This window comes from Myotis brandtii, unplaced genomic scaffold (genome assembly GCF_000412655.1).
Source record: "Myotis brandtii unplaced genomic scaffold, ASM41265v1 scaffold82, whole genome shotgun sequence".
Lineage (NCBI taxonomy): Eukaryota > Metazoa > Chordata > Mammalia > Chiroptera > Vespertilionidae > Myotis > Myotis brandtii.
The window spans coordinates 11,257,663-11,266,192 of record NW_005371324.1 but is presented as its reverse complement, the minus strand read 5'-3'; the positions used below and the strand labels follow the sequence as shown (position 1 = coordinate 11,266,192).

At 36.6% G+C, this 8,530-nt stretch overlaps 1 pseudogene; it reads right to left on the bottom strand.

Moving 5' to 3' along the window:
* Nucleotides 1–7,538: 7,538 nt before the first annotated feature.
* Nucleotides 7,539–8,064, bottom strand: LOC102255062 (annotated as a pseudogene).
* Between the last annotated feature and the right edge of the window lie 466 nt (nucleotides 8,065–8,530).

Sequence of the window (8,530 nt, the reverse complement as noted above, 5' to 3'; positions counted from 1 at the left end):
CCTAAGCCAGCAGGTTGTTATCTCCTGAGGGGTCCCAGACTGCAAGAGGGCACAGGCCGGGCTGAGGGACCCCCCCTCCACCCCCCCGAGTGCACAAATTTTTGTGCACTGGGCCTCTAGTTCTTAACATAAAATAATAGAACATTTTAATAAAAGTTAGTATTTTTTCTTGAACATTAACTTACCAGACACTGAATAACTGCACAAAATAATAAGCATAACGCAAATAATATTTTTCTTCTTGTTCTCCAAAAGCAAAATATTTCCTGTTGTGCACACCAAACAGGTCAGTCCAAGACTAATGATGTGGCCATCGGCTGCTGAAATATTCGCTGCTAATATTAGTGGAGAGAAATGGTGCGCCTGCGCGAAAGGCACATAAGGGAAATGAATGCAACACGATTATAGTAATCCGTCATTAGCAAACGTTGTATTAATAATTATGTATAACAGGATATTGTGAAAATTAAGTTACAAAATTTTTATTAAAACGTTTCTTACATACCGTTATCTTGGCTGGGCTGCAAAAATATTCGTTGTGGGCCACATGCAGCCTGCGGGCCGAGAGTTTGACGTGCTTGGCTTAAGAGTGTTTTGATTCACCTTCTCAGGGGCACAAAGCCATTTCCTCTGTGCCTTAAAGTTTGATTCACCATCTGAGAAATGCATCTCTGCTAAATTTGGCCACTAAAGGACCACTATTCCCCTTTGGAAGGCATTTAAAAAAAATCTTTTAAAATATTGTGACTTAGATTTTATTTAGCCAAAAAGGGGGAAATGGTGCTAATATCAGATCAGGTGAGAAGTACCCTATGGCTAGGAGAGGCAAAAGAAAATATTTTAAATCACAAATCACTAGTTTCTGGGTTTTGATAAAATACATATTTATATGGCATTATGATAATGGCAGTTTTACTCATAAAGACTTGCAATGTTTTTAAACAAAGTTCACAAATGTACGATTAGAATGACATGTTATTATTTTTTAATCTTTTAATTTTTTAATCCTTGATAGGCCAGATTGTCTATGAACTATAAATGAGGCATAGTTAATAATTTAGGGTCCATTTTCTTCTTAACCTGTTTTTCTTTAGAACTCAGCCTTTGGAGTTACATTATAAAGTGTGAAAAAATATGAGAAATGGAATTTTAAACCAGAAATGAAATAAGGTCTCTACCCAGAAGGTGGCTTGTCTAGGTTTATTATTCATATAGTAAAAAAGCATTTTATTGAGAATGAAAAAAAATCTGAGTTTTTAAGTCTTTTTCTTAGAAATGAATCAAATAATGATGTGCCTCCAAAAGGACTATAGTGGAAATGTTCATCTTATACACTGAGAATTTAATGGAGTTAATGCAGTTATTTGGGGGAATTTTTATGAACTATTTCTTATTAGAGTTACAAAATTTTTGAAGTAATAGTGCAAGGTATAGAATTAGGAGCCCTGTTCAATAAAAAATGATGTTTCCCTTTAAAAAACGGAAAGCCCAAAGCATATGGATAAAGAGAAAAAATTCTGTTATTCAAGAATAGAATAGCTCTCATGTCAATCCTGACTATTTGGTGAAAAATAATTTGAAGACATCTGATTGGGCTTTTGAATTTTTCATTGTCTATATATGTTAATGATCTTAAGCACATATTACTGAAATAGACACCAGAACATTCTTTAAGGATGTTAGTTATTATAAACTGGTATAAGAAAAAATATGTTTATTTGAAAAACACAATTTCTCTAGTTTCTATAATTTCCAGATAAACTACCACAAGTTACAATCTTGCAGGAGGCCTTACAGAGAAATGCAAAATGGAAATAGCAAATTTCACTTTCCAGAGTTAATATACAGATAATTCCGCAACAGCAATGAAAGCATCTTTTAACAAATTCAATGAATTCCATTATAGGGAGGATTTTGAACATTAGGTACAAAAAATTAGCAAAAAATTCAGACTTCTGCACAATGACATGACTTTTTCAGTACTTGCCAAACTATTGGCAGTTTTTCTCTCAACCTACAAATAGCTTTTGTCTTATCAAAATAAAACCAAATACCGTAGAACTCTATTTCCCCAAAAGTGCATTAAAAGAAATGCAGAACTGGGCATGGAGAAAGAAAATGATATGAAGTTAGGGAGCCTTAACCCAGAGTTAGAAAAACCCGTGTGTGTGTGTGTGTGTGTGTGTGTATGTGTGTGTGTAAATAAGTGGATGTACCAAGCATTTTTAGAGCTATTGAAAAAAGAAGAGCTTATATTCCAATGTTATAGAAATGTGAATAAGTTACAGGCAGACAAACAGTTGGATAAGGCTGCATTTAAATACTGAAATTGGGACTAATGATATGATAGTGAAACAGAATGATTTGCAGTTCAGATTAGAAGTCCTGTTATAATTTTTCTTGCTACCCTTCACTGCCTTCTTAGATATAAGCAATCACTAGTATTCTGTCACTAATATATTAATTTTCAATTTCTGAAAATTGATATGAATGCAATTATGTTGTATGTATTCTTTAGCAGAATAATTTTGATGTATGTTAGAATGGGATGTAAATAAAGTGGACATGGATCTGTGCACGGTGTCAACATAGATCACAACGAAGAAAATCTGATTGAGAACAAGACAAAGATATGGAGATAATACCTGGAAAAAATTTTACCACTCTTTGGAAAAGAGTGATTATAATTTAATATCAGGACAACGTTGTGTGTTATTTTTACCTTGTTTATAAATTTTCACACATCCTTTAGTTATATATTGAAATTTATAGCAGTTTCCCCTTATCTGTGATTTCACTTTTCACGATTTCAGTTCCATGTGGCTTCAGTTACTCACTGTCAACTGCAGGGGGAAAATATTAATGAAGATTTCTAGAAATAAACTATACATAAGTTTTAAATCGCACACCATTCTGAGTAGTATAATAAAATCTCACAACATCCTGCTTCATCCCGCCCTGAACGTGAATCATCACTTTGTCCAGTTTCTCTACGCTTGTACACTCCCTGCCCATTAGTCACTTAAGTAGCAGTCTTCATTTTGAAATCTACTGTCGTGGTATCACAGTGCTTGTGTTTAAGTAACTATTATTTTACCTAATAATGATTTGAAAGGGAAAGAGTAGTGATGTTGGCAATTTGTATATGTCAAAGGGAAGATATAAAGTTTTTCCTTTAAATAAAAAGGCAAGTACAGTACAAACTATTTTGAGAGAGAGACCACATTAACATAGATTCTATTACCGTATATTGTTATAATTATTCTATCTTATTTTTATTTATTATTATTAGTCTTTTACTGTGCCTAATTTATATATTAAACATTAATCACAGATATAGATTTATAGTAATAAATAGGTTCGGTACCACCTGTGGTTTCAGAAATCCAGTAGGGGGTCTTTAAATATATGGATAAGGGGGATATATTATATGTATTTTCATTTATGGTATAGGTTCATAGGTCCTTGGCTTGCAGATGGCTGCTTTTTCTGCATCCTCACATTATCTCTCCTCACTCTCTGTGTGTATATATCTATTTTTTTCTTACAGACAGCAGTCATATTGGATTTTAGGGCCCAGACATATGTTCAAATACAGTCAAATTTGGAAGTACTGGGAATTAGGACTTAAATATAAGAATTTTGAGGATCATAATTTAGCCCATAAAAGCCCCCAATTATTATTATTACTATTATTACCTTTTAAAAACTCTAATATAAAGGAATCTAAACCTAAGTCACAACTGACAAATTTAATTGAAAATCTTCAGGACTTTTAGAAGGATGCTCCTAGGATTTGGATTAGTGTATTACAGTAAAAGCTTTCTGGTACTGAAAGTTCTTATAAACTATAAAATATGTGCATTATTTCCATTTAACTCATAATTAAATTCTGTGTTTTAGTGAATAATATGTAAAACATATTGCTTTGTTTCATCTTTGTTCTGAGAAATATAACTACAAATGCTTCATATAGAGAACAATTTTAATACTAACTAGAGGCCCGGTACATGAAATTCATGCATGGGTGCAGTCCCTAGGCCTGGCCAGTGATCAAAGCGTGAGCGTCTGGTGTGGAAGGGCAGGTCCCAGCTGACCTCTGAGCCCTGGGCAGCACCTGGGCCCCAGGGCCCCTGCACGACCCCCTCCTCCTGAGTCACAGCTCCCGAGTCCCCACCCAGAGATGTGGTGAGCGCAGCCGGATGCCATGGGCTGGGGCACAGCATGGGCCTCTGGGACGCCCAGTGGCACTGAAAGGAAGCCAGGCGGACAGCGTACTCTCTCCTGGCTGGCCTCGCAGACCGGCTCCTGTGAGAACCCTTGGGGAGTCCAACCAGCCCCTGCAGTCCCGGTGGCTGCAGCCCAGCTCACCCGAAAGAGGCAGTGAAGGTGCGGGGCAGGCTCTTTGTGGACGCCTGGGACCTGAGCATGGAGGCTTCCCCTGGTGCACAAGCCCTGGTGTCCTGGGGGAGGGTAGCAGGGGAGTGAGAGTGAGCTCAGGGATACCCCACATTCTCACCACACCTCCATCTCCATCACCCCCACCCCCTGGTAGCTGGCAAGAAGTGGTAGCATGCCATATTCTGCGCCCCCTCCTGGTGGTCAGTGCATGTCATAGCGAGCAGTCAAACTCCTGGTCTCCTGGTCAAACTCGCAGTTGAACAACTGCCCGAGGGGACAATTTGCATATTAGGCTTTTATTATATAGGATTTTGTAAATTATTAGGTAAATTATTTTGTAAATTATTTTGTAAATATAAATTATTGTCAGGTGTTATCAGGTAAAATAATTTTTCTAACTTTTCATTTCTATTAACAATCATAAAGACAAATTCTTCTCTCTTTGGGGAATAGATTTTTAAAAACTATTTACCAGAATAAAAATGAAACATTGTGTCATCATGTATAATTTCAGGTTTTATGACACTTAGAGATTGTGATTTTTCTGTAAAAGATATGGTTGTTTTGTTGATATAATACAATTTGTATTTTAAAAGGAGATACTTTAAGTTGTTTAATATCTGTCTGTGATTTTATAACATCAAAAATTATCAAATTGTGACCAGTCTTTTATAATTTTCCCAAATATTTTTTATATTCTGTAGAAAGCATAATTTAAGTGGGTAAACAAAGCTCTTTCTTCTTATACATTGGTTAGAATATGTTTTATGAGACACACAATACATTTACTTAGAAATTGCTCTTTATTTTTTTTAGGCATTGTGCTTTATAATCTCATATGTGTGTACGTAACATATATATACACATATATGTATAATATAACTCAAATTAATAAAAATAAAATCTTTGTTAACTTAAACACACTGTCTTAAAAGTTCAATTCTTAAACCTTACCTTATTTTCTTTAAGCTTAATTAATTTGCAACTTTATTGTCTTGAGCACTGTGAAAATAATGGTTACTATTTATTATAAAACTGATAAACAAAAGCACTTAGTATTGTGTACATTGCTAGGTTTATTCTATAAAACTTTGAATACCTGCATTTGGTACTGAGGTGATATATGCTTTAGCAGCCATTTGAATAATAGCTGCATATTATAAAAAATAATGCAATCGCTTTGCAATAGATTTTGCTATATGAGATGAATTTGTCCCCCTAACTCATATGTTAAAGCCTCAATTCCCAGTATCTCATAATGGGACTGTATTTGGAAATAGAGCCTTTAAAGGGGCAGTTAAGTTAATATGAGGTCAATATGGTGGGACTTAATCTAAATCTAATATGACTCATGTCTTATAAAGAGAGGAGATTAGGACACAGACACACATAGGAAGGGAAGACCATATGGAAATACAGGGAAAAAACAGCCTTGCAAGCCAAGGAGAGAGGCTTCAGAAGAAACCAGCCTTGCTGATCTCTTGATCTAGAACTTCTAGCTTCTAGATCTGCAAGGAAATTAATTCTGTTGTTCAAATCACCCAGTCTATTGTGCTTTGTTAAAGAAACCCGAGCAGAGTAATACAGATTTCATATAACCCCAATACATGCACTTTGGTGAGAAAATCACACATATTTCACCTTCATTTTATTAAACACACTAGAGGCCCAATGCACGAAATTTGTACAAGAGTAGGCCTTCCTTCCCCTGGCTGCTGGCACCAGCTTCCCTCTGGCACCCGAGACCTAGGCTTCCCTCTGGCCCCTGGCAGGCACCCAGGACCTGAGCTTCCCTTGCAGCCCTGGCTTTGTTAGGAAGGTCATCCAGAAGGACGTCCGGAAGGATGTCCAGTCTAATTAGCATATTACCCTTTTATTATTATAGATATGTGTTGGGTTCCAGTGTACTCTTAGAAGATAAACAAACTCCATGCTTTTAATCAAAGTTATCATTAGGCTAGCATTAAGAGAGATAGACAACAAATAAATAATTGCATAAACAAAAGAATATCATGAAGTTATATTTTTTCTAGATTGAAATATTAATACTAGCTTTCTTTCGGTAGCAGTGGACTATGTGCAAATTTATTTGGCTTAAGCCAGTAAAAGAATAACTTGTGTGTATTGAACATAATATATTTTTTAGGTTCCCCTTATCTTAAATAAACTTTTAAACTAATTTCTTCTTCTCTCTGATGATTGTTTTTGCATGGTCCAAGAGCAAGCCTGTAATTAGAGAGAATGTGCAAAGACAAATGCTCAAACCAGTCTTTCTTTGCTCAAGGCAAAGGGATTATGTTTTGCTAGTGAACGATGCTAGGTGTCTGCTCATGCCAGTCTTCTGACCCTGGTGGTCTTGAACCTCTCTTTGGGAGTTCTGATGGTGCTTGCAGGGCTGCAGATTTTCTCTTAGCACCTGTAGACAGCCTGCAGATTTCGTAGCACATAAGCTACTACAGCTTTCACACGTAAGCACAGATTCCCTATACCAACCTTCTGTTTGTTCTGGTGAAACTTCTCACCATTTCTTATATGACTTGGTAACTTATTCACAGTCATAAGTGGTAGAAAAAAAATTGTTTCTGGGCCACTTCATGGGCTCAAAATGTATGTGCTTTTTCATAAAGGGTGGTTTTTCCATGATAGTTTATAGTACATGATTGCTTTTAAAATACAATTCTCACTTATACTTGCACAGATATGAAGACTGACAATTTCATTTTCAAGTCATCTGTATGGCAAAAGTAGAAATTAATCTTAAAATTAGCATGTGCTTGTCTATAAAGGTCTCATTTGTGAGTTTAGATTATACTACTCATACTAGCGAGACTTAGAACAATCCTTTAGGAAAGTGTTACAAAATGAGAGAATTTGAGTTTTATTTGTACACTCTTTGCATGTCAAAAATACATAATGACATACGTACTTTTATTCTTTTTTTTCGATTAAATGCATTTTATTTTTAAACAACCTACACGACATGTTTTTTTCTTAAAAACAATGCCTTCACTCCAAATAAATCAAGGTTAAAATAAATGAAGAGCTCAAGATAACATCAGTCCCATTTGTCCCTAGTCTGGGTGTGTGGATGCAAAAGGCAGTTGGTTATGATGACAGGTGATGATCCAAATTGCCAAATTTGTTAACATTTTTCCATTTCTAAACCATCCTTAAAGAAAATCATATATGGGATCAGCCATCCTCATGGTAGCCCAGCAGAGCAGTCACGCCATCTGGATTCACGTTTTCACCAACAACGAACTGGTAGTTTTTGAAATTGGCAAGGGTGTTCTTGATTTGTTCTGCAGCCCCTGTCATAAAAGGCTTTACTCTTTCTGGTCTCTGTTCTTCAAGCTCCCCTTGGAATGATTTCATGTCATCTTTGATGTACTTCTTGTAAGCTTCTTTTGTGAAGCTGGCTTCCTGCATATGATGGTTCATGACAATATCAACACCTGGGATGACTGTGCTTTCGGTACCTTCACTCTCCAGGCCTTCAGCAGAGACATTTCCACCAATAAGCGAGTCATCAATGTTACCCTCTGTCCTACTGACCATCTTCCCCCCTACCTGCAGGCACAGCCCATCTGGGATCTCCCAGATCTTGTAGATATCTGAGAACATCTCCTCATGGCTGATGAGGTCCCAGTAGTAGAGGACCATGATGCCAGCTGGAAGGAGAAAGCAGTGCTTCCTTAGCAGGAGCATGGAGTGCAGTGCAGCCAGAGTGGTACTAAGGGGCGTGGGAAGTGGGCAGAAAAGCTGCTTTTATTATTTTAAGAATTCTAAGGCTCAGTTCCTTAACGGTGATGATTGACATTTGGGGCTAGATAATATTTCGCTGTGGGAGACTGTCTTATGCATTGTAGGATATTTAACAGCATCCTTGTACTGTCTTCACTAGATGCCAATAGGACCCCCCTCAAAAAACAAATAAAAAAACCCACAACAACAACCAAAACACACACACACACACACACACACACACACACACACACACACAATGGTGGCAATAGCAAAAAGAGATTCCAGACTTTGCCAAATGGTCCCTTGGGAACAAAACCACACCCAATTGAAAACAAGTGATCTAAGGAATTTATTGAAACACCATTTCCTATTAGAAAACAAG